The following is a 24,124-nucleotide window of genomic DNA, read 5'->3' on the forward strand; positions in this document are numbered from 1 at the left end:
TTTAGACAGACTTCTAAAACTCAGCAAATGATAAATAATAATAATAACAACCCAGTTGAGGCTTTATCATCTTGACTCATCCCTGCTATAGGTTTCAGGCTTCATTAAAAATCTGCCAACTAAACCCTGTGTACTTGTGTGTCTGTAGAGCTCCCACTGGTGACCTCACCCTGAAATCCTGGAGCTCTGCAGGGTTTGCAGGGTCACTTCCACCCTTTCCAGCCCTCTGTGTCCCACGCTGTGTGAGAGCATGAAACCTCTGGAAGGTTTGTGACTGGCTCAGTGGTTGGGAGGATTTCCTGAGAGTTTTGTTTGTAAATCTTGATTCTGCCAATCCCCTTCTGATATCCAATGTTCTCACTTCTTGCAAAGTCTTTGCAGATGGAGCACGAATGCTTTGCCTTTGAAAATACAGTAGTGCTTCTAATTGGATGCTCTCAGTTTTGCCAACTTAGGATAATTCATAGTGTAAGGTAATTAATTATTGCACTGAATTAACAAGTCCTTCTTGTCGTTATCTATTTGGGTCCCAAAATGACTTTACACCCTTCCAGAGCAAGAAGTATTTCCATGCACCTCTAAAGACATCTCCCAAAGGGAGACACTCTGCACAGTTACAGTGACACATTTTTCCAGGAAATCAGTACAAATTCTGTCAGTCGATCAATAAACAAGCCTCTTCTCTTGTTTTGTTTTTGTTTTTATTCTTGCTTCTTGTAAATGCTCCGGTCAAAGCACTGCCTCTGTTGGAAACTTCTTTTACAAGCTCTGTAAGAGTTTGGGAAATCTGTCAAACATCCCAAGCAGCTGCTGAGCAGAGCCCTCCGATCCCTGTGTGCTTTGGCATCAGAGGGATGCACAGGAGCAAAGACTGAGCAGAGGAACTGGGCTTTGAAGTCTGCTTGGTGCTGTTATATTATTCTTGGCTCTTGGCACTTTGGAAAATCCACTGCATCGAGTTCTCATCAGTGCTGGAGTAGTGCACAGCTTTTCTGGAGGCTGGGGAAGGGTGGTTTGAGCATTGCAGTCACCAGTGAAACACCTCAGTGGTTTTGCTGCGGAGATTATGTTATTTTTATGAAATTCTTGTTAGGTTTTTTTCCTTTGGATGTCTGGAGCAATTCCAGGGGTTGTTTCTTGGGGTGTTTTGTGCTTTCACCACCACTCTGATGAGTACCCTCGTTTGCATGTGCAAGAGAGTTTCCTAATGACCAAGTCACAGCTGAATTTTCTGCTGTGTAATTTGATTCACCTGCACTCCACACTCAAAAAATATGATCATTTCACTTGCCATTGCATGTTCCACCTGCAACTTTTAACATACTTAAGCTGAAAAACAAACAAACAAGCCAACAAACCAGTTGTGGGGTACTTAACACTTGGGATGTTTTCATGGATGTATCTGGAAGGTGGAGAGGAACCCATGAAGCCTGGGTGAGGAAGTTGTGATGCTGCCAATAATGTGGCTCCATGAGCTGCCTGAACAGCAACACAGGGGTGTCTGAAACTCCATGAACTGCTGAGTGTCCTTAGAGACACCCACTGTTACCTGTACACCGAGGGGTTTCCTTCAGTCAAGAGAAAACCAAGAATAGGTGAGATTCATTAGGGGCAGGAGAGAGGGGAGGAGAGATGATTTAACTTGCAGGAAAAAGGATTTTTTTCAAGGCAGACTTGAAAACCCATATGGCTGTTCAAGAGCTTCTCCCTGCAGCTGCATCCAGAAGATTCATCCTTCCCTGGTGCAAATAGTATAGTTTGCACTCTTAACTTGAAAAACATGTTGATTCCAAAGTGCCAAAATCTACTTGCCAAATATTGCTACAGATCTAGAGCTTTTTTTCTTCTGCTGCTTCAGATTTTTTTGTTTGCAACTCCCTGGCTAGGTGATGTTTTCCTATATGCAACCTTGCATTCAAATGTGTAGAAATGCAGGTGTCTGTGGTTGTTATTTATTATTGGTGTTATTATTTTAGTGGGTGCCTTGCAGCTAAGTTCTTCTAAGCTTTAAATTGCAGCACAAAATTTGCAGGCCCATTGAATATCTCAGCTTACAACTTGAGCAACATATTGGAAGTATTGGAGCTTTCTTTATACCTCTGTGTCTGAAAGCAAATACTCTTATGGCTCAAATGTTTGTAGATAAATATTTTATTATTATCCAGGGCTCAGCTTTGATAGTGCTTTAAGACAAGCAGAATTAAGAGGGGAAAAAGCAATTCTCATGAGCATGTAAAGCCATGGTAAGTCTTTGGTGTGTGCTTAGTGCACAGCTTAATTCAAAATTTGTTGCTTTACTCTTATCAGGGGTACCTTTTTCTTCCAAGAGTGGGCTGTTGTCAAACCTCAGCATTTATTTTAGACTGCCCCACACCCTCAGTGCTACATTGAAAATGCAACAAGGGTGATGGCATTCCAGGGGAGAACTGCAGGTTGCTTTCCCAGGACCTGGGCCATTAGTGGCACTGATTTCCTCTCCTATATGTACTGTCTTCAGTTACTTGCTGTCTGGGTTTATTCCCTGGTTTATCAGTCACCACAGAGTTATGGGGTCTTAGGAACTGAGATTCTACAGAAAGGTAAAAAACTCAGCATTGAAACTGTTACAGAAAGAAATTTATTGCCACACTCCTAGAATTTCATCAGCCTCTGGTTTGGTATTTGAAATACCTGCAGTGTATTATCAAGAGTTTAAATATGTGGCAGATATGAAGTCACAAAGAGGAAAAGAATAAATGTTCCTTCTCACTAATTTGAGAATTTCCCCTCTGTCACTGCCATTTATCCTTGACAGAGAAGTCACCCTGTTGGTGTGCAGTGGATGCTGAGGCAGGAGGAGAGTGGACATTTTGGTATCTTAGCAGAAAATGTATGAACCAGCACTACACTGAGAGAAGAGGTTTGGGAGTGCGTGGCAGGCAGCAACAGAGCTGCTCTGCATCTGGTCTTGCACCATCCTGTGCTAACATTTCCCTGGTTCCCAGCAAGACCAGGCTTCCCTGTGTCTCCTGATGGGAAGCAGCTGCCAGTCAGCTCCTCTGGGATTCCCACCAGTGCCCCCATGGCATTCTCCTTTGCTTGCTCTGGAGCTGTGATCCATGCAGCCAGCCCACATGTCTTAGGAATGCTACAGTGCATCCCAGCTGGCAGTGGGCCTGAACCCTCTCAGACCCTCTCCCAGACTACAGCCTAGCACCCCTAGAAAAGAGTTCATCTCCTTCAAGCCTGGGGTTGTTTCTGAGGGATCTTTGCTGCTGCTGAAGGCACCAAATTGCACAGAAACTCAGCAGATGGGCTGTGCTGCTGCAGGCAGGGAGTGGCTTGAATTGCAGTAGCACCTCTCTCCCAGCACATGTGCCAGGCAGCCAGAGCCCCAGACACTCCATGTGGAGAACACAATGTTCACCTGGGCCTTGCTGCCAGGACTTGAACCACGAATTTCAAGACCAGGGCAGCCTAGAAACTAGCACATTAGGCTGAGTCACTCTTCTGGCAGGTTAGCTCTCATTTCTCTTTATGTAAACTTATCTCCAAAGCACTTCATCATCCTGCAACTCTTCTAAGACAACAGCCTCTGAATGACTGAAGGGTGCAGAAGCAATTACTGCCATCAGGTAGGGGGAACAGCTCTGTGGTAGGTCTTCCACAGCAACGAAGCAAAACCAAATTAGATATTTTTGTGCTTTGTCTTAATACTCAACTCCCTTTTGGATGGTTAAGATCTTTCAGTTTTCCACACCAATTTGTCTTATCCTTCCCAAGAGGATTGGGTCAGTTCATGTAGCTTTTAATAAAGGCTCCATCTCTTACACAAACACACCCTTACTGACACAACTCAGAAATCACCACTGCTAAACAAGAATGGTAATTGCTGGGTAATTATATGCTACAAGGAAGGGGGAGGTGGGGGGAGAGAAGCATTTAAAAGAAGCTGCAGGCTTTTCGAGACAACAATTTGTAGTTGGATTAAGCTGGAATAAACCCAGGCTCCAGAAGTGAAAAGGCCATGTTTCTAAGCCTAAAGCAACACTGCTCTGCCAGTCAGCTCCAAGTGTGCACTGCCCAGTTGTAGTTCCAGGCTCTCTGGAAACATTTAACACTTCAACATTAAGGAGGCAGATGCTTAACCCTTACATTCTGCAGGCCTGATATTTAATTTTTTTTTTTTAACATGTATATACAGGTCTAGAAGGATTTTCAAGAAATTTTTAACCTAAACATAACAAAAATTCTTTTATGGTTCTGCCTCACAAGCATGACTTGCTAAAAAAAAAAAAAGCCACTTTTAACAGTTAAAACAATTAAGCTGAAGTTCTTGGATTTCACTGGAAGGGCATCCAGTCCCTATCCATCAAAGTCTTGGCCTGCAGCAGTTTTGCCAGAGATTTTTGTTCCAAAGAAAGATGGATGGGCAAACGTTGGTAAAACTGTTTAATGTAGATTTTTGTGTGGTTTTGGTAAAAGAGCATTTTGGCTGCAATGCTCATCTTGAAAGATATCAGAGAATGGCCCTATGCCAACAGGTGTATTGTCATTTGGAGGTGAGAATGCTTTGCAGAACGTTTTTTCTCCCATAGTGTTTATATTTCCAGACCCAGAGGGGATTGCCAGAGGTCAGGGCTTCAAAGAAATTAATCCCTGTTTTGGTCTATGCAGGAGTTTTTGTGGAACAGCCCAGACGTTTTGTAGTGCAGGGGTTGTGCCTTTTTCCCCTCTTCTGGCTACAAATGCAAATCTGAGGTTCTACAGAAGAATGCTCACAGGAAAAAAAATTGTCCTCACAAAACCTGGGCAAACTTTAGAGGGGACTGGAAAATTATTGGCTCCCTTGGCATAGCTCAGAGCTGTTAGATAAATACACACAGCAAAAGTGTGTTTAAGACAAAAAAAAATCATTTTTCTGTCCTGCTGCTCACGAATTCTTCAGGAAGATGCAAACACATTAAAGATCTGGCAGAGCACTTATGTAATATTCATAGATCTGTGAGGAGTATTCAGGATCTTTTAAGTATTGGCTTTCCAAGAAAATAGGTGCAACAGAAGAGTAAGTTCAAGCTTAACGCATTTTGCGTTGTTTTTTAGTTGCTGCCATTAAATTTTCAGAAGTTTTCCTTTAGAAATGCCTAGCTGATTAGTCTAGCTTGCTACTTCCCCAGTCTAGTGGCCTCTTCCAGGGTTAAAACAAAAAGCAACAATTGCCAGATCTTTTAATTTCTGGGCCTGGCCGAATGTAATGCCTGTTAACCCCTAAGGACTGCTGAAACATTTGCACTCCACAGGCCCTTAGCCAAGCTTAGCATGCCACAGATGAAGTAATGCCATACCTGTCCATCTGTTTGGCCTATTGCTTTACAGTCTTTGGAATAAAAATTTAATTTCATCTAATTTTCTGTGACATTGTTTAGAAATAGACCACTCTTACGTGTCAGAAGAAAAGGCAAATCACCCCTTTAGCAAACACCCAGTCTGATTTCTGCCTGATGCTTTGCAAGGCCCCATTGTTATGATTGCTACCCAGTTGTATATCCCTCCCCTTCCTCCCAAAGAAAATGTCATGGAAAACCTAACCCCAACAATTACATACAGATGGCACCAGCCCTGTGATTTCAGCTCTGGGTGGTGGCTTGGATTTCCACACTGCAACTGGGGTAAATTAAACTGTAGTCATCCCCTGCACGTGTGTTGTATCTTCACTCACACTGGGGGCAAGAACAGCACATCTGCTGGGTGAGAGGAGGTGTTGGCAACATTCTCCTCATGTGGCTTTTGCACGGTGCTGGTGCCAATGAGAACCCAGGGATCTGGTTGGATTTGTTGGAAACCCAATATTGAATGTCTGGGATCAGCCCAGGCATGATTTATTGTCTTTGTGCTCTCCCAGAGAGGGCCTGTGAGGGTGTGATTTTTTTCTTCATCTTCTCGTGTGCTGGGAACAACAGCCTCTGGCAGTTGGAGTTGTGGGATCTGTGATGGGGTGGTTGTGTTCAGGGGGAGCAAGGTTAGGTCTTTCAAAGCAGAGGGGGTACTAAAGGGAAGACAAGAGCATCTGCACTTTACCTCTCCTGGAAAATCAGCTTTGCCTTTTTTTTTTTTTTTTTTTTTTTTTTTTTCTCTTGTGAATGCTTTTTTTTTAAAAAAAAAACAAAAAAGAGACAGAGAGAATAGAGAAGGCCTCCTGCTTCATTCAGTCACTCTTCCTTCAGTGCCACAATTAATGTAAATTAATGTAATTCAGTAAATAGTACCCTGCCTGTTGGTTCCTCACTGCTGTCATCAGCCAGGGCTGCAGCCTGGGCCGTGTTGGGAGGTGCAGGCACCAGCTCCTCTCTCCAGCCCACTCCAAGCCTGATAACGTGGCCAGGTGCCAGCAAAGCTCCGTGGGTTTGGAGCCTACAGGCAGCCTGGAGAGCAGACTCAGGAGCTTTTTGTCTGTGTAGGTGTACTCTGAAATTCTTGCTGGTCCCCAGGGCAGGAATCATCCTTCTGCTCTGACTCTGAGTCCTGTGGTGCAGCCGTGGTGTCCCTCAGCTGCACTTGGGATGCAGCCAGTCCCCCAGTGCCAGACGTGGCACTGCTCTGGTTATCCCCTCTTTTCATCTGGGTTGATTCTGCAGCTTTAGTAGACTTGGTTAATTTAGGCAGAGGTAAGTGAGAACATCTCAGGGGGATTATGAAACAATTTTGGGGCTTGTCAGAAGAGTCAAAACATCAATGATAGAATCTTACCTGCTTTCTTCATTGGCATTCCTGAGGCTCTTTACTGATTCAGCTAATTAAAATTCCTTTTGCCTACATTTTCCTTTACAGCTTCAGGTGGTTATAAGAACCTTCATTTCATGTCCCAAACTATTATAATCTGTAAAACAGATGCTCTGTTCCACTCTGAAGTGGCAGCATTTCAACAGTAGACCAAGTGATCCTCCTGCATAATATCTATTACTGGCTTGTGCCTTCTAAGATTGTTGCAAGAATTTGAATTGAATGTCTAAAAAGAACATTAATCTTTCAGCTGATAAGCCCTAGTGAAGTAGAAAATGCTGGGTTTGGGGTTTTTTTTTACCTTCTTTCCATTCCCTGTGTTAGCGTGCGTGTGTGCTTACGTGTGTGTATATATATCAACAGATTAAATTAGGAGTTCTTTCTAAATATCTGGCTGCTTGATTCACTCAGGAAAACCAGACAATACCAGAGATGTGAGTTGTTAGTTACCAGAAGATTGTGAGCCCAATCTTATTCCCAGGAAAGTCAGTTTAAAGCAAGGCCTACCTCCTTAATGTGTTCTACAGAAAAGCCTGAGACAGTAACCTTAGGAGAATGAAATGTGAAACCCTCCTGGCAATTTAAGTAGGGCCACAGTTGAAAAGCAGCAAGAACAGGTTCCCTTTGTACTTCTCTGAGCTACACTTGGCATCCCTTGGGGCAAATTGGGAGAGTTTCAGCCTTCAGCGTCTACACAATCCCTCATTTTTCAGGAGCAGAGGCTCGTTACAGAAGAATGATGCTCTCTGTTCCTTGTAAGCCTAGAGTGGAAGGAGATCACTGATTAAAGCAGAGGCTTTTGATTAAATGATGAGGCTACTTTCAGTGATTAAACAGGAAAAAAAAAAAAAAAAAGGCATTTTGAAGGCCACTTTCTGCAGAAGCTTGGGCTGAAGTAGACAGCTATTAAGGCACACAAAAAAGCAGGCAGGTCAATAGTCATTTTGGAGGTTGGGAAGGTGCAGAGCATGCAAGGGGAAATAACAATTTCAGGCTTATGCTGGTATTCATCTGTAACTGGAGCTCTGTTTATTTTTGTTTCTTGAGATGCTGTCACAGGCATGTATTGTATTTACCTTACTAACTCAAGGCACACAATGCTGTGTCACTCATCACTGATAAAAGGCTTCAGTGTCCTCCCATAATTACAGGAGTTTTATTAGCTATGATGAAACAATGATAAAAGGTATCAGGGCTTTCATTTCATCTTTGGGAAACAAGCCTGGTTTTTAGTCCATCTTTTCCACTTCTTGGAACAATTTTTAAAGCACTGCTCATCTTTTAAGAGACTCAAACCCCCCTTTTCTATGAAGCTTTTACCCACGTTCCCAAGGCACTGCCTTTTCTAATCATGATATTAGTGCTGCAAAATGATTCTGTGGCAGGTCAGGACTGGAATCTCCTCTGCCTTAAACTTAGTCCATGGAGGCACAGCCTGTTTGTTCACCCAGGACAGGTTTGGTTTGTGCCTGCAACCCCAGCTCTGCAGAACTATGAAAAAATGTGGAAGAGGCTGTTGTGTTTCCCTTGGTTTCTCTGGATTTCCCAGAGTTGCTATGCTTGCATTTTTTAGTGTTTACATGCTGCAGTCATGTAAAAGCATAATGTTATAGGGAAAAGGGCAGGGCTTGCTTCAAATTATCATTGAAAGGAATTAAAAAATGCAGAGAAATGTCAGGAGATCCTGATGAACATGTTTCTGTGGGAACTGGAAAAGAAACCAAGCCACAAATTTAAGAACTAGATCCAGATTCCCCATCCTTCAGCCTCACCCCTAAGGGGATGAGAAATTCAGGACTGAAATACCACAAGTTTGGATTAAGTTGTTTTTTTTTAAATTCCAACCCATCTCTCCACAGTTTGGTTATACTGATAATCTCTTAATAAATCTTAATATGAGCAATACTTATATCTGATTGTTAGAACATAACAATAACGTTTGCAATCAGACTACACATAGGTGCAATTCCTTCCAGTTTTTTTCCTGTGATTTGAATGCATTGTTTGAAACTGGCAAAATATTACTGAGCTGAAAACTCACCAAAAAAAAACCAAACAAACCCACCTCCATAAAAAAAAGCCATGAAAAGCACAAAAACATTGTGGGGTGTTTCCTGATTTAAAATTAAATCTCAGTAAATAGCAGAACTTGCTCCCACTCTGGCCCTTAAACTGATAAAAAATAAATGACCTGTTGCATGACATGGGCAAAAATGTCAACTTTTGGACTGAAACTTAGAGTTTTTTTACTTTGAAAAACGAGTTTGATTCCAAACCAAACCAACCACAAGATAATAGTAGAAGCTGCCTTTTTCTAAATAACCCAGCCCTCTATTCCCACTAGCTGCATTTCCATAACAATTTGTATTTATGTCAGAATCTTCTGAATCTTCCTTTTATTTCTAAATACCAGGATAGTATTAGGTGAGAGTGAGTTGTAGCACGTGTCTTGAGGTACCACAGCATTTCCCCCTCCTGCATATCAACATTTAAGATAAAACAAAAGAATTCTTGCCATGAATTGTAAGATTCACATTACTACTGTTAAAATAATTAAACAGAAGCAGTTGGTGGCAATATGTCCTGTCCTGAGGTGGCAAAAACTGTGTGGAATATATGAGAAAATGGGTTTGTGCCAGTGGTATCTCTTACTGATACAACTGTAGTGTGATTAAAACACAGAGATTTACACATTCTTGTCCTTCAGTATTATGGGAAGCAAAACTCTCTGCACTTTGTATTCTGCTGGGTCACCTTTTAACTGAGACTTTCAAAAGCTTTAGTCATGTAATTTCTTATGTAAAGTTGGGCTAATTAGCTTCAGGATGTTCTCCCTCCTGTTTTTGCTCTCCTGGCAAAATTCCTCTGATAAAATAGAAGTGGTACATGGATTTCAACTCTATGCTGATGGGAAGGAGGAGCCACATTTGTTACCATAAAGGCAGCCAAGATAGAAAGGGTGAGATAAAAGGACTCACACAGCACACATGACATCAGCCTGGCTCTGGCTCTCTGCCTTGCCTCTTTGATTCTGACTCCTTTCCACATTGGTACCTGCCTGTCCCTCCTGATCCTTTTTAGGTCAGCAGGATTATAGCATTGTTCTGCTGCCAGGTCAGCTGGGGTGTAAGCTGCTTGGCTCTGTCTAAAGAAAAAGTGACTTTCAAACAGGCCAAATCACATATTTTAGAAAAATGAATGTTATATAGAATATTTTGATCAGGAGGATGTGGTGGCTGCTGCACTAATTCAATTGCTTCAACCATACCCAGCCACTAAATCTGGCCGACTGTTAAATTAAAAAATAATTCTTTCCAACTGCAATAAATCAAATAAATGCAAATAGATCAATTAGTTTATTGGTTAGGAGCGAGAATATTATAACCCTTAAAAAAAAGGACTCCCACCTTGCAATGCTTTGACTCTGTTCCATTTTTGCAATGCATTTAAGGCACCATCTAGCAGGTCAGGGTGTTATTTAGGTCAGTTCAGCCTGATCTGAGTTATGCAGAACTCCCTTGTTTTGTCAGTCTCAAAAGCAGGAGCTCAGAACTGTCACAGCATCAGGATAAGAACCATCAAACTGTGCTCCACATGAGGGTGCTCACTGCCTCCAGCTCTGTGGTTTGTCTGTGTTCTGACAGGGCTCCCACTGATACACAGAAATGTTGCTCTAAAAATGAAAAATGATCAGGATCTGTAAAGGATTAGGGGGAGCTTAGTGCTGCCTCTTGGGTTTGCACTCTCTTAGGGTTGGCAGACAAGATAGACAAGTGTGTCCTTTTACTTCTGTGGGCAGAAGACCCCTTGGTAGAACATCCACGATGTAGCTGCAGGCTTTGTGCAGCAAGAAGGCCCCATTTGGGTTTGATGGTGTGAACTGGGAGCTAATTCCTTAGTTATAATTCCTATAGAATTTTAAGGGTCTTGTCATGCCACGCTGGCTGGCTGGGGAAGGCTGGCTCTGCCTCTTGACCTGAATGTTCCCTCCTTTTCTGACTGTCCCTTTTGGTGACCAGACCTCCTGGTACTGCCAGTCCCTGCCCCCTCTCCCAAGCCAGAACCAGTCCCAGGAATTTTGGGTCAGTCAGGCAGGCAGCTTTGCTTTGGCTTGGCAGGAGCTGCCGGGGAGGCTGGGAAGAAGGGCTGGATGAGGTGACCTGAGGTGGGTGTAGGCAGGAGGAGGGACACCCTAGAGAAGAGCAGAGGAGCTGCCAAGAGAGGAGAGTGAGATCCAGTTGGTGGGGCAGAGGGAGGGAAATGGCTCAAGGTGTTGGGAGAGTTAAATCATCACAGCTGCCTTTTTCCATCCGTTTTTGTTGTGCCTCTTCTGAATTCCGACACCTACACAAGGCTCTGTCTTTTCAAAACAATGTTGGAGTTCCCGACATTGAACTCTGCAAACAAGTGTGTTCTCAATTAAGGGCAGAACTTCTCCTGCCCCCCTCACTTGATACAAGTGCTTGGCTCACATGTGCTGGCCTCTGGAGGAATCACACCAACACATTTTTCAGAAGGTTTCCCCCTCCCAAAATCCCAAGGAATGGCTGTTTCTTATAAAGCAGTGGAGATAATTTCATGGCTTTTCCCTTTCATGGCCACCCACCTCCTCTTCCCAGCGAGCTTTGATATAAAAAGACAAATCCTTTCCCATTCACATCAAAAGCAGGAGGGTCGCTCTGTGTCACCTACCCTGGGATTTTGACCCAAGCTCTTTGGAAAAAAAAATAATGGAAAGAGCAGCTTGGTTTTAACTCCACCGCAGTGTGTGTCACCCAGAGTTTTCAGGGTCATTGACAGATCAGTTTCACAGACCAAACAGATAAATAGGCAGGAGTTATTCCCTGTTATTATTGTTTATAATTTGTTCATGCCATAAGTGTGCTGAGAGCACTACAGAGGAGACCAACCCGTCCTCAGGGAACCCGGGGTCTAAGTTAGACATATGTTTTGTATATTTTCAGTGTGTATTCAAGCACCTCCAGCCCTGGATAGGCACTTTTAAAAACAAATTTCAAGTAATAACAATAACATGCTGAGTGATAACAACAGGGATGGGGGTGAGAGGAGGACGAGGGTTACAAAAATAAAGATCATGTGAATTGTTTTCTTTATGTCACACACGAGGCTTGGGATTTCTCTGTTTTTCTTTTTCTTTGAATGCTTTTGTCATTCCTTTGGCAAGAAAAGGCGACGGACTTCAGAGGCAGAGGAATTGCTGCTGCTGGAGTGCAGGGAAAAGGAGGCAGAGGAAAGGGGCTGTTCCTGCTGGTACTGGAGAAACCTCTGTTCTGGTAGGGGGAAGGATTCCTGCAGGGTAAGGGACTGGCTTAAAGAAGAGAAAGAAGGAAATCTGCCCCAACTGAACGATTCTACCATCTTTTCTGGAGGAGGTTGTCCTTAGTTACAAGCTTAACACTGATTTTCTCAGGGTTAAATCTTGAAAGACCTTGAATACTTCTTATTCAGACTGTCCCTAACAGCAGTGGGAGCTTGTGAAAGGAATTAAAGAAGAATGAGTGAAGTTCCCAGGACTGAGCAGCAGCACTTAGTGAAATGAGATTTCTGTTTGATTCAGGGCTCATTCTCATACCAGCACATTTACCTGGTTCTACATATACCTTCTGCCTTTCACTCAGTGGACTCATTGCTCAGAGCAATCACTGCATATAGTGGGTATTTCTGTGATACTTTAGCCCCAAACAACTGCTTGAGCTTCCTGCTTCTCTCAACAGCTTGATTTTTAGCAGACTGCTCTTGACCATCCTTTCTGGTGCATCATATGAGAACCACTGTGTAAGCTGCTTCTTGTGCCTGTTGGCTCCTGGATAATTTATTGGAAACTTCCTGAAGGGAAACAGCAGCAGGGTCAAACTGGGGACCTCAGTTTATCCTCCCAACTATTAGCCAGCAAACAGAATTGTAAAACAAATTCAGAAATGGACTTTATTTTGGTGCATTAAAAAAAAAAAAAAAAAAAAAAAAAAGAAGTAAGTAAATTTCTGAGGGTGCTCCAGATTTGAATCAGTGGAAAGACAGTTTATAGTGCCTGAAAATTTAACCCTTTAGGGAGAGCATGAGGATTTCAGGCTCTTTCCACCTGTACTGCATATGGGGTCAAGAAGCTCTTCAGAACTGCCAGCAAACTGGGGGCTCCTGAAGAGCAGGAATGAGTCCCAGCCAGGTTCACACCACCTGCCTGCTGACCCATTTTGGGTTCAGCAGAAGGAGAAGCGAGTTGGACTCTGGTTTTGTCTCAAGACATGGGGTGTAAATTTACTGCATTCTCCAACCTTGCCTGCAGGGCAATGAATATTTTGTCTGAACCTATGAATTGGCCTCCTTGGTGTTGTCTCTGGGTCTCAGCAGCCCCACAGGAGGCTCTCCCTGCCACAGGTGCCTTTTCCACCCATGTTTTGCATCCTGCAAATGCTTTTGACCTCAGTGTATTTCTACCACTGCATTCCTAGTGCCAAGTGATGTGCCTGCCAGGAGATGTGGTCTGCATGTGCTTTTGTTTCCAGTTAAGTCTTTTTCTTCCCTGGTGAGCATCTGGGAAATGCTGTGGCCTGTAGAGATAGAACAGATTTTTGCATTTTCTCCATTGTGTGAATAAGTTAGTTTTATATAAAGCTAATTCCTTTATCAGATGCTGTTTGCAAAAATATTTGTTACACATGCTGGAACTGATTTTTCATCAGTTATTTACTTCATGTGGGGATTGCAAAGGGCTGTGTTTCATCTGATAACTCTTGCAGCTTATTAGATGTGAATTTACTAGCTGTGAACAGTTGAATAATACAAAACTCTGAGAAAAAAAATGAGCTGCACCATCCATAGTATAACAATCTTTCTAAATTAGCTCTGGCTGAAGTTCATATTTCACAATCCACTGAATAGTTTTCTCATGGATTGTAAGATGAATATACACTGAGGCAGCTGAGTTTATAATCTCATTGGTATAAGGTGAACACTTCCTAGCAGATCATGACATTATCGAAGTGCTATTTGAAATCAGCTCCATATGCTGCAGCAGTGCTGCAAGATTTCACCCCAAATTTTAGTTTTGAATGTTTTTCATTCAAGTTCACGAAGGGTAAATTGGAAACACTTGGGTATATCCCACTTATGATCTGTTAAGACCCACTTAATTTTAGCATGTGGATGTGTGGAGAGGGAGGAAGGAGAGGAGAGCTGTAGGATGGGGTGAGCAGGAATAACCCCATTTCCTGATGTCTTTTGAAGATTTGAAGAGGAAGAATTTGTTAAAGATTGCCAGAATGCTGCTGGGCAAGACAAACATGCATGGGCTTTTTTTTTTGTGATTGCTGGGCAATAAATGCATCAGAAATTCTAATCACCTTTAGATGCTTTCCTCTCTTTAAAAGAAACTCCACCATGTTGCAGTGTGGGCTTCATGTTTCTTACTTCACCAGTGTGAGAAGCTGGGTAAGGGATCAAACTGCTCCAGCAGTCACTGGCTGCAAGGTGAGGATGTTTCCAAGAGCTTTGGTACATTGTACTTTAGGCTAAAAATATTCCTTATACTGCATCTGCCACTAGGACTGGAAAAAAGGGGTTTAGCAGCAGTACTCAACAGGCTTTTTGACTCTTTGTATACAAGACACTACAGAATACTTCAGTTTGGATTGTGATAATCCAAACTAATGGGTCATTTGGCATAATGTCTGAAAGGAAAAAAAAAAATGCAGTTTTCTTAAGTGTTTCTTAGTGTTCTTAGTGTTCTCAGTTCATTTGCATTTATCTACAGCAGGAACACCAACTCTTAAGCATTAAGCAACTTGGTACCCTTCAACTCCTATTAAATATACCCCACTTTAGTGGTGCTGACAGGATTTTTGTAGGTTAACCAAGTTCTCAAAACCTGTGGTTTTTATCACACTGTTTCTAGCAGGTTTTCTGTGCTGGGCAGGGTATCTTTCTCCTAAGGGAAAGGTGTAGAAGAGAGCTCATGGTAGTTGGGAAGCACCAGGAAATGGTATGGAACATTCCAACAACACATCAGCTGGCAGGAACAGGAGTGCCAGGGGAGCTGCTTGCAGAGCTGAGCCATGTCTAGAGAATGTGGTTTTCATTTTGAAACTGCTCTTCATCCAAAATCTCTGATTTGTGAACCCACGGCGTGAGTGTTCCTGAGCTCTGCACCAGAGCCTGGAGTTGGGAAACACACGTGTGCACCTTTACATCTGGTGCTTTTATGGATCCTTTGGAGGAGCTGTTACTAAGCAGCAGCAGCAGCAGCAGCTCTATCAGGGCTCCATTTTATACAGAGGAAGGGCTGTGTTACTCATTTTGTTTCCAAAAAACTCATTTGTTTTGCATTCCCAGAAGGTACTTTTATTCTCCCAGAAAGGTCAAGCAGAAACATTGATGTAAGTCCTGTTTATGGCAATTCTGTTCGATTTCCAGAACTGCAATGGAACATATTTATAACAAGTATGTTTCTCTCTAGGGTGATACCATTAGTCAAAATATGCTTTCTCATATTTCCACTACATAAACATAAATATCTTGTAAGATTCAAACTTACTGGTCTTGAGGATTCCCACAGCCACATCTCATTTGTGGTTCAGAGGGCTGCACTAGCCATGCTTTCAATTTGGGATGAAAAGGTTTTGTTAGGAAAAAGAACTTCAACCAAACCAGAGGGCTGAAAAAACAGGGTAATATCCCATGTGTGGGCTGTTGTCCTGAGCAAAACAGCAACTGGGAGAAGAAGAAACATCCAGCTTGTGATTCCATGTGCTAAGGATCCAGGCAGGTCTGTGTGTGGTGCCCAGGTCACAGCTGGGATTTTGTGCCATTTCCACAGCAGCTGCCATCTCACAAACTTAATTACACTTATTTGGCATCCCTGATGCAATGTAGCCACTGACTATGCATATGGTTCTCTACAAGTGTTCTAAAATATGTTGGTATTTTAGCAGAAACTGTTAAGAAGCAAATTGTCCACTGATACAAACAGCAGGAATAGGCTTGACAAGTAAAGCTGCCTTGCTGGGAAAAAAAGCAGACCAGAAGCTGTAAGGAACACAGCCAGGGTGATAAATGAGTTATAGATCCTCCCCTTCATTTCACCTCTTCCTCCAGAGGACTCCTGTTGAAATAATGTGACAGTGTTAATCTAGAGAGTGTCCAGATAAGGACATTTGAGCTGAAATGACATCTTGGATCTGAGCATAATAATGAGCTGGATTTGAACTAATTATTGAAAGAAAAGCTCCTGGCCTCACGTGAAGCCCTAGGAGGATTTTTCTATGCTGTGTTCCAGCTGTATCTGTCCACATACATCTCAGAATGAAGAGAGCTTGGTAAAGACACAAAAAACCTGGTTTTATAGTAGTTTTACAAACAGGACACCTTGAACGTTACGGTAAAAAGAAAGTCTGACCAATATAGATGGAGCAAAAATGAACAAAACTTGGAAGTACAAAAATCAGTTTTCTGCCTCCTCCAGCAGTTGAAGAGCAGTTGCCTGAAATGCAGAACCCTCAGCTCCCTCTCAGGCTCGATCAGCACTCAGTAACTATTTTTTGGCAAGAGTATCACGAGCTGATCTTCATGTCCTAGGACCTAAGCGAGTTGAAACAGAATTTCAGGATAAAGTTCCAAGGAATAGCATTAAGGGCGTTGTTATGGATCACTATGTTAAAAACACTAACTATAATTTAGCAGGGAAAAAACTGGCAAAATGCTGCCTACTTCAGGCTGCCAATATTTATGAGTACTCCTGGGGCTCATCGGCACTGCAAGAGAAGAGTGAATCGAGTGCTTATGTTATGTTCTGAAAATTTGGGGCCAAAACTTGTTTTTCACACAGCATTTCAAGAAAAGTATTTTGTTTTTCCCACAGATTATAGTGGATAATTGACAATAAATTGCGTTTTTCTCAGGGTCATCAGCTATAATTCATGATGTCCAGCAACATCCTTCCCAGTTAGAAGCTCCACGAGCTGAAGCTTGTAAAAGGCAAGAGAAGAGGGACATGGACTGTCAGAGGTGGGTTTAATCAGCAGCAAACACTACACATTTTTCTTTTTTTGTGCATTGAAGACTAAAGGTGACAGTTGCAGGTGTTTTGAAGTGTCCCAGTTCTATAGGAAATGGATTTATTGGAGATTCATAATGAGATGAATGGAACATCCCTCACTGATGGGCTCAGTCTTGTCCAAGTGAATAGAATTTGCTGTTACCTGGGACTGAAGCTAATACAGATCACATTCTAGATTAGAAGAGAGAAATAGTCTCTGCTAGGGATAGAGAATAATTTGAATTACACAGTTCCCACAAGATCTTCTTTACTATTTGATTAATGGGATATCAACAGGGAAAAAACCCAAAACAACAGAGAAATGGTGGTGTAGAATTAAACCATGGGTTTGGAAATCATTGTCCAGCCAGAGTTTAGCCAACCTTAGGCAGCTGAAAATAAGCTGAGGAATAAAGCCATGTGGATAACATAGGCTTTTATTCTCTTGGTTTTAATTCCACCTCAGCAGTTACAGGCTTCTCTATACCCCCAGCTTCTCTACCCCAAAGTCTCTATAAGAAAATGAAACCAAAGGAAATGTACACTGGAACTGAAGGCAAAAAAAAGTCATGAAGAAAATGGACATCAACTCAAAACCACAGGAAAATTAACAGTTGTCTCTATTAGAATACTGTGTGGAAAGCAGAGCTGTGAACTGAAGGAGTCTGTCAAGGACATCTTGGGGTGATTAGCACTAGAAAATGATTCCCTGCATGTATCAGCACTGTGCTGGAGTCTGTCACTGCTGGGTGCTTGAGCACTGCAAGAAGAAAAAAAACATGAGAGAAGAGCTCATGGCTGACTTTTGAAAAGAGATTAAAGGATTAAATAATTATAACTTGGATAAATTACAAGTAAGGATGGGAAAATCTCCTAAAAGTAATTGAAGCTGAGCTCTGGAGAGGGAGTAGAACTGTTGAGAATTTTTTGGTGGGCCACAGGTAGGAAAAGGAGAAAAAGAACCTGAGGGTAAAAGCTGAAATTTTGTCCAGTTCTAACTGGTGCAGTTTTCCTCACTGAGTCCATCATATGTCCATGTTTTTTATGCTGCAGAGGATGATCTGTTCCTCTCAGACCTAAAGCTGAGGTCTTTAATAGCTCTTTATTGTCTTCTGTGTGTGTGATGCTTGCTGGGAGCTGCAAACAAAGCAAAAAGATCCTGGAAGTAAATATTCCTCAGCTCTAACAGGCTTCTTCCCATCACCACACCTGATAGATGTATTAGTAGATTCTTGTGGGGTTTTCCACAAGTTTTCTAAGTCAAGAGTACTTCTGTATGAAACCCCCCAAAAAACCTCTTCATAGGACAAACTGAACTTTTGTATATCTTGGATTTGTAGCATTAGAAAGGCAAATATTTTCATAGATCGTTTTTTCCAAAAAATAAACAATGCCAGTATCCTAGCAACAGTTACATGGCTGATTACAAATATCAGGCTTCCTACAGTATTATGGAATTCATTCCAGCAAGCCAATTTAATTAATTCTGTCTTCAACCTAATTACCAGGCTGACACAAGTTCTGAAGTTTGGAAGAAATACCAGAATGAGACTGGAGCATCCTCCAGGAGGTGGGTATGCACCAGTGGAGAAGAGAGTAAGAAAATACCTCAAGCCAGCAATTATGGCACTGATTTAAAAAAATTCCTACAAAATGAAGCTCATTTTTCTTACAAAGCCTCTCTTGGCAGTTTGTGGAGGAGGCAGCAATATGTTTGAGAGACTTCTGCAGCCCTGGTATTTATCATGCATGTGAATGCAGTGGAAGATTGGAGGCAATTAGCTAGAGGAGCATGTTCAGTGCTGCACAGGAGGACTCTGTCTTAGAAAGTGCAAAACCTGATCAGTCTTTCCAGCCCAGAAGGTTTGGTTTGTGTTTGACTTTCAGAGGTTGAATACCTGAGGTCACAGCAGATCTGTTCTGTGGGATGTGGTAGGGGGTTTAGCAGTCAAAAACAATTGAAAGGAAAAAAAGAAAAGCTCCAGCAAGGCAGACAAAATTACATAAATAGAAAATGACAGTTGCTTTTTCCATGTGAGTGGTTCTGCAGGCAAGAGAACATTGACTTGAAAATGCCTCTTTCTCAGCTCATCCCAGACAGCTCCTTGCAGGGATCAGTCCAAATCCCTGTGTGTTCTGTGCCAGTGATGGTTACTGGGTGCTCACTGGGAAAACCATCCTGCTGGATTTCTGGTGTCCTGATCCTGTGGAAATGCCAGGCTCTGCTTCCAGCACCAGTTGGTAAATCCAGAGCTCTTGATCTGCTGCTGGGCTTGGCTTTCACCAGGAGAGTGCAGGTACTCTTGATGGAAATAAATTTATGTTCTGTTATGTTGCAAGGGAAAACACTGCAAAGAGCATGAGTGGTGTTTCCCAGTCTATACCTTCAGCAGGAACTAAAAGCAGAGTCATGCTCTTCTCCTCCTTCCTTGGGATTTGTCCTCTTCAAGTGCCTGGGGGATGAAACCAGGAGTTTGAAATTTGCATCCATATTATCTGTTGCCTTCCCCATCCATATGCACCATCTCCAAGAGCCCAGGGCAAAGATGCCATTATAGTCAGTCACTAACAAACCAGGTGCAGTCAGGAGATCTAACAGAATGTTAATAAAAGGTCTGATGAAGAACAAAAAATAAACAAACCTTCTATTGTGCCTGTAAGAATTGCTGCTACCAGGAAATTAAAAAATTACACATGGCATCTGCTGTGCCTGCCTACACTCAGCACTGCTGTTCAGCTCTGAAATCATTGCCCACCAGGTATGAAGAAAATCAAGTGAATTGCTTTGCAAGAAAAGCAATTTGCAAAATCTGGTGAGATTACAAAAATGTTATTCTCCTCTGTGCATCTCTGAGACCACACACTTGTTTTTATGGTTCAGAACTGAACTCTAAAGAATCACAAAACTGTATTTTATCTTCCTGAGAGATGGCGTAGACTTAATTTTTTTTTTTTAATGAGTTTTGCTGAAGCTTCAACGTGGTCCCAGGACTCCACAATATGTTGTTTTAAAAGATAAGGAAATAATGAATTGGCTGGAAGGATGTTTATCTGGGGTCAGAGTTCAGTGGTCTGAGGGGGAAAAAGATACTGGAGATTGATTGAAAAGGACAGATTTTTCTTTTAAAAAGTACTAACAGAATACAGCTATTTTAGAACCCAGAAACTCTGTATCCCAGTTCTCCATCCTCCTGGCACTGTTTGAACAACTGCAGCAACAGTCTCTTTTACCCAGGGTTTGTCCCCAGCATCCTACCCCACCCCCTTTTGGGAATGCCACCTGGGACAGCCCAGAAGCATCTCCCCAGGTGCAGCTGTGTCTCCCTGGCTGCTCTGCTGTGTGAGGAAGGAAAAGGTCCAACCCTTAGGCTGGGAGACTTAATTCCTGGCAAATAATGCACTCAGTCCAATGTCAAACTGCAAATGTCTGTGGCAAAAGCTCAGGATTCACGTGGTGAGGGCAGCAGAGGAGGAAGGATGGGGAAGGCAGGTGCTGTAGGTATATGGGATGAAATTTCTGTCAGTTTTTTGCCTTTAAAAGAGATGGAAAGATGTCTGCGAGCTGTCTAATTAAAAGGACGTTATTTAGGGCTCAAAATGAAGAGCCCAGAAAATAGAAAAGGTCACATTTATGGTATTTCATGTATCTTTTTACCTAAAGCTGTGCTCTAAGTGCCTTTGATCAGATTTCCAAGCTCTTTGGAGCACACGAAGACATAATGGTTGTGGGGAAATACTTCGAACAATATTTGGGCAAGGCTTTACATGTGATAAAAATTCATCCCCCGGGATTTCTTTCTGCAGCTGCCGGCACCGAGACTCGGGGCAGTCTCCGACCCTACGGGGAAGGATCAGCTCTGGAGCTGGAGGGACTGGGCTGCAGGTGAGTCTATTATGTGGACTCCAGCACCCTCTAATGGTGCCACCACTCGCTCGCTGGACGCTCCCCTCCGCTTTTCAAACAAGTGACCGCATTTGTAACAAACCACGAGAGGATTTTTGCCGCAAACGGGCCCTTTTTCACACGGCGGCTCTTATAAGCTCTGTAATATTTGAAAGAGCTCTACTCGCAGGCCCTGCTGCCAGATCTGGCTCCATACTCCCTGCACAATTGTCCTCATGAAGTTATGGTAAAATTTTCAAGTGGGGGATGGAACAATTGAGAAATTTGAGAGCTCAGGAAGCAGGTGATGATTTAGAGCAAAGACTCCAGCCCTGCAGCTTGTGGGCCAGGGCATGGCAGGTACCTAGTGGGGAGGAGAAAGAGCTGGGAATCCTGTAAATGGCAAACTCAATCCCATTCTCTTTCAGTACTACTGGTAGGGTAATTGGTCTAAACTTAACTTTGTATATCCCAGAGCTTTAGAAGGAGATGTTATAAGTAGTTTGTACAAATGCAGCTCTCCTCACCTTCCATCAAATCATTATGGTCTTGCAGTTTCCTTAATTTACCTTATCCACTGCAAGATTGTATCATGATGTTGTGGGTAAATGTGTGACAGGACCATTGTGGCTCACAAACTTAAGGAAAAGGAAGGAGTCCCAGTACAGTGCTGCAAAGTCCTATCAAAAGTAGCAGAAATTAGTTTTTTCAGGGGGTTCTGGGAAGGTGTTTATGTGGCAGTTTATCACAGTCTTCAGGCTACAGCTCTCTGTAGGTGTTTCTGATTCTCAAAATCTCCCCAGCACTGGGGAGTCAGCACCACTTTCCTTTCTTTGAGCATCCAAAAAGTAATTTTTTTTTTTTTTTTTTTTGAGGAAAAAGATGCTGCTGGCTCTTATTTAAATTTCCTTAAATCTGCTTGTACTTGATTTTCTTATCTGCCTTTCTTATTCCTCCATGCTGCAGTCTTTGGCAGAAGTTTTAAATAGTCCATTTACACCTGTGGGTGAAATCAGAGTCCTCTGAACTCAGCAGGAGTTTGCTGCTTTGTTTTAAGTGCTGTGTCTGATGTGTATGAGCAGGAAACTGCTCATGGCCAGAATGAAACTTAAAGGTACAGATTTTCCTTAGGATAAATCCATGTCTTCTGAAAGCACTCTCTGAAGTCAGCTGCTCACAACTGTTGGAGCTGCTGTGGAGCATCCAGAGAGGACTTTCCTTACTGTGTAAAGCTTTAGGTTCAGCTCTTCTTTTGAATAACATCTGAAGTGTTGATTCCTGGAAAGGGCACAGAGTGCCAGCTACCTCTGACTCCAGCTGGCAGTTTCACAGGGGCAGCTGTTAATTGAACCATGAGGGCAAAAAATCCATGGTAAGAATCACAGGATTTCGAGGTCGCGTGGTTAATTTTGTAGTTGGGAATCTCTTACCTCAGATGAGCTCATGTTTGTATGACTAAGTCTCCCCTGGAAGCTCATGAAACAAAAGAATTTTGAAGATAATCCATGTGGATCTTAGAACACAGAAAAACTGGCTGTGGAACAAAAGAAAAATAGTCTTAACTTTATTTACAGAGGCATTATCTGAGAACGCCTGCTCGCTTTTACAGAGCTGTGTTGCTGTCTGTCACGATGTTGCACTCCTGCTTTGTAGGCACACACGTGTGGAAAACGTGTCCTGGATGTGTTGTGCCTCCTGTCTGGGTGATTAGCAGTTTTGTGATTTTAGGAGAGATTCTGGGAGTCACTTCAGGTAGTGATTTAGCTCACAAGAATGATTTTTAAACCTTACTGTTTGGAAAATGTGTTGCTAGACAAAAGCTCTTGGCTTCTCAGCTCCTCGTGGAGGGGGGAAGGAAGAGAAAGCAAGTGGGCACTGACTTCTTCTTCCAGATCCTCTCAGCACCAAGTGTGTCCTGAAGCCCTTCCCTGAATGCCCCAGACTTCTCATCAAATATATATATATGTTATATATAAAAACTATATATAAACTATGAAACATGGGGTTCAAAATCTAAGGCAGATTTGTGTTGAGGGCTTCATGCAGCTCAGGCCAAGAGATGTTATGGTATCTGCAGAGCAGTGTGGCTGCCAAGAGCCTGGGTAAGCTGAGCCACACAGGAAACTCAAGTCCCCAAAAGTTCAGGTTTTGTACTCAAAGAGGTCAGCAGCCTGAAAAAGAAGAGATCAGTGACCATACAGAGTGTGTGTGGGTAGAGAAGAGGTTAAGACAGCTGTCACCTTGTTCTAGAAGAAATTCTTCAAGAAAATCAGAGGTTGTAGGTCATCTTAAAATAATAGAAAAAAAAAAAAAAAACCCCTAAATATATGGATTTACAGGTGTGGTCTAAGGATTTGTAAGGGATCTCTAAATTTTCAGGGATTTGGGTGGAATGACAAACGTGGTACTCAGACCCCAAGGAATCTGATAGGAGCAGTGAGTCCTGTGGGGCTGAGAGCAACAGCAGGGAAAGTTTTAGAAGAAACTCTGAGGGGAAAAAATGAAGAACAAAGAGGTGACTGGAAAGTGTGGTAAATGACACCAGGGTTTTATCAGAAGTACATTCTGTTAGATAAATCACTCTCTTGATAAGAGAACTAATTTCCCTAACAGGGGCAATGAGGTGGATTTAATTAGCTGTAGCCCTAATTCAAAACACATTACTGAACGTGGAAATGAGGGGGATTCCTGCAGGAATTCAAAGAGGGCTGTGGAGCAGGCTAGGGGGGGGTCTTTTCTCCTTTTTTTACATGAAATGCCACATGATCAGGTTGTTGGGGTGCTGCTTTTGTTCCACACCTTGTCTTGAATCTGATCTTTCCATGAGCAGTGACTGCAGTTTGTGCTGAGGACATCTGAGGGTTGGTGTTGGCAGTGCAGGGGATCATCCTACAAGAAAAACAAGATAGAACAAAGTACAAAAGTGTGTGATTGCAGATAAAATGAGCTTTTAGTGTCAAGTTTCCTTAGCGGGGTGAGAACACAGAGGAAGGACATCCAAGGACTGGAGGTGTGGAACTGCCACGGGGATTCTGCCATGGAAGGGGCTGGTGTGGGCTCTGAAGGACAGCCAAGTGCTGACACCTGAACACCACAGATGGACTTTAATTAGGGCAAGCAATGAGGCATCGGGGCTTGTGCCCACGCACCTGGGAATTCCAGGAGCATCCTACATCAGTTTCCAGGGGCAGATCTGCCTCAGGAAAGCAGCTTTGTAAAGCTTCTCCGGCCGGTGGGGGAGAGGAGAGAAAATGCCTCTGCGGTCACCTCCTAGAAGAGGTTCTGGGGGGGACTTTGGGTCATAACTCGATGTTGTGGTGCCAACCGCCCGGGGGAACCTTCCCGGCCGCGCTCCATGGCCGGGGGCCAAGGTGGTGCCGGCCGGGAACAGCGCTGTCCCGGCTGAGGAGACCCCGGACCCCCTGATCCGC

The 24,124-nt window shown here is 42.9% G+C and overlaps 2 long non-coding RNA genes across 3 annotated transcripts in view; one reads left to right on the plus strand and one right to left on the minus strand.

Annotated features, from left to right (window-relative positions):
- The window catches only part of LOC139802461 (uncharacterized), a 128,443-nt gene extending 107,668 nt beyond the window's left edge, over window positions 1-20,775 (plus strand). For both annotated transcript variants that reach the window (XR_011728630.1, XR_011728631.1), the window contains exons 10-11: window positions 16,674-16,779; window positions 20,615-20,775. This is a non-coding gene — a long non-coding RNA (uncharacterized lncRNA). The remainder of the gene's footprint in view (window positions 1-16,673; window positions 16,780-20,614) is intronic.
- A 1,468-nt stretch (window positions 20,776-22,243) lies between these two features.
- Window positions 22,244-23,781, minus strand: LOC139802458 (uncharacterized). Its single transcript, XR_011728628.1, has 2 exons — window positions 23,493-23,781; window positions 22,244-22,864 (listed from the first exon to the last, which is right to left on the minus strand). It is a non-coding gene; the product is annotated as an uncharacterized lncRNA (long non-coding RNA).
- Window positions 23,782-24,124: the final 343 nt, after the last annotated feature.

This window comes from Heliangelus exortis, chromosome 14 (genome assembly GCF_036169615.1).
Source record: "Heliangelus exortis chromosome 14, bHelExo1.hap1, whole genome shotgun sequence".
Lineage (NCBI taxonomy): Eukaryota > Metazoa > Chordata > Aves > Apodiformes > Trochilidae > Heliangelus > Heliangelus exortis.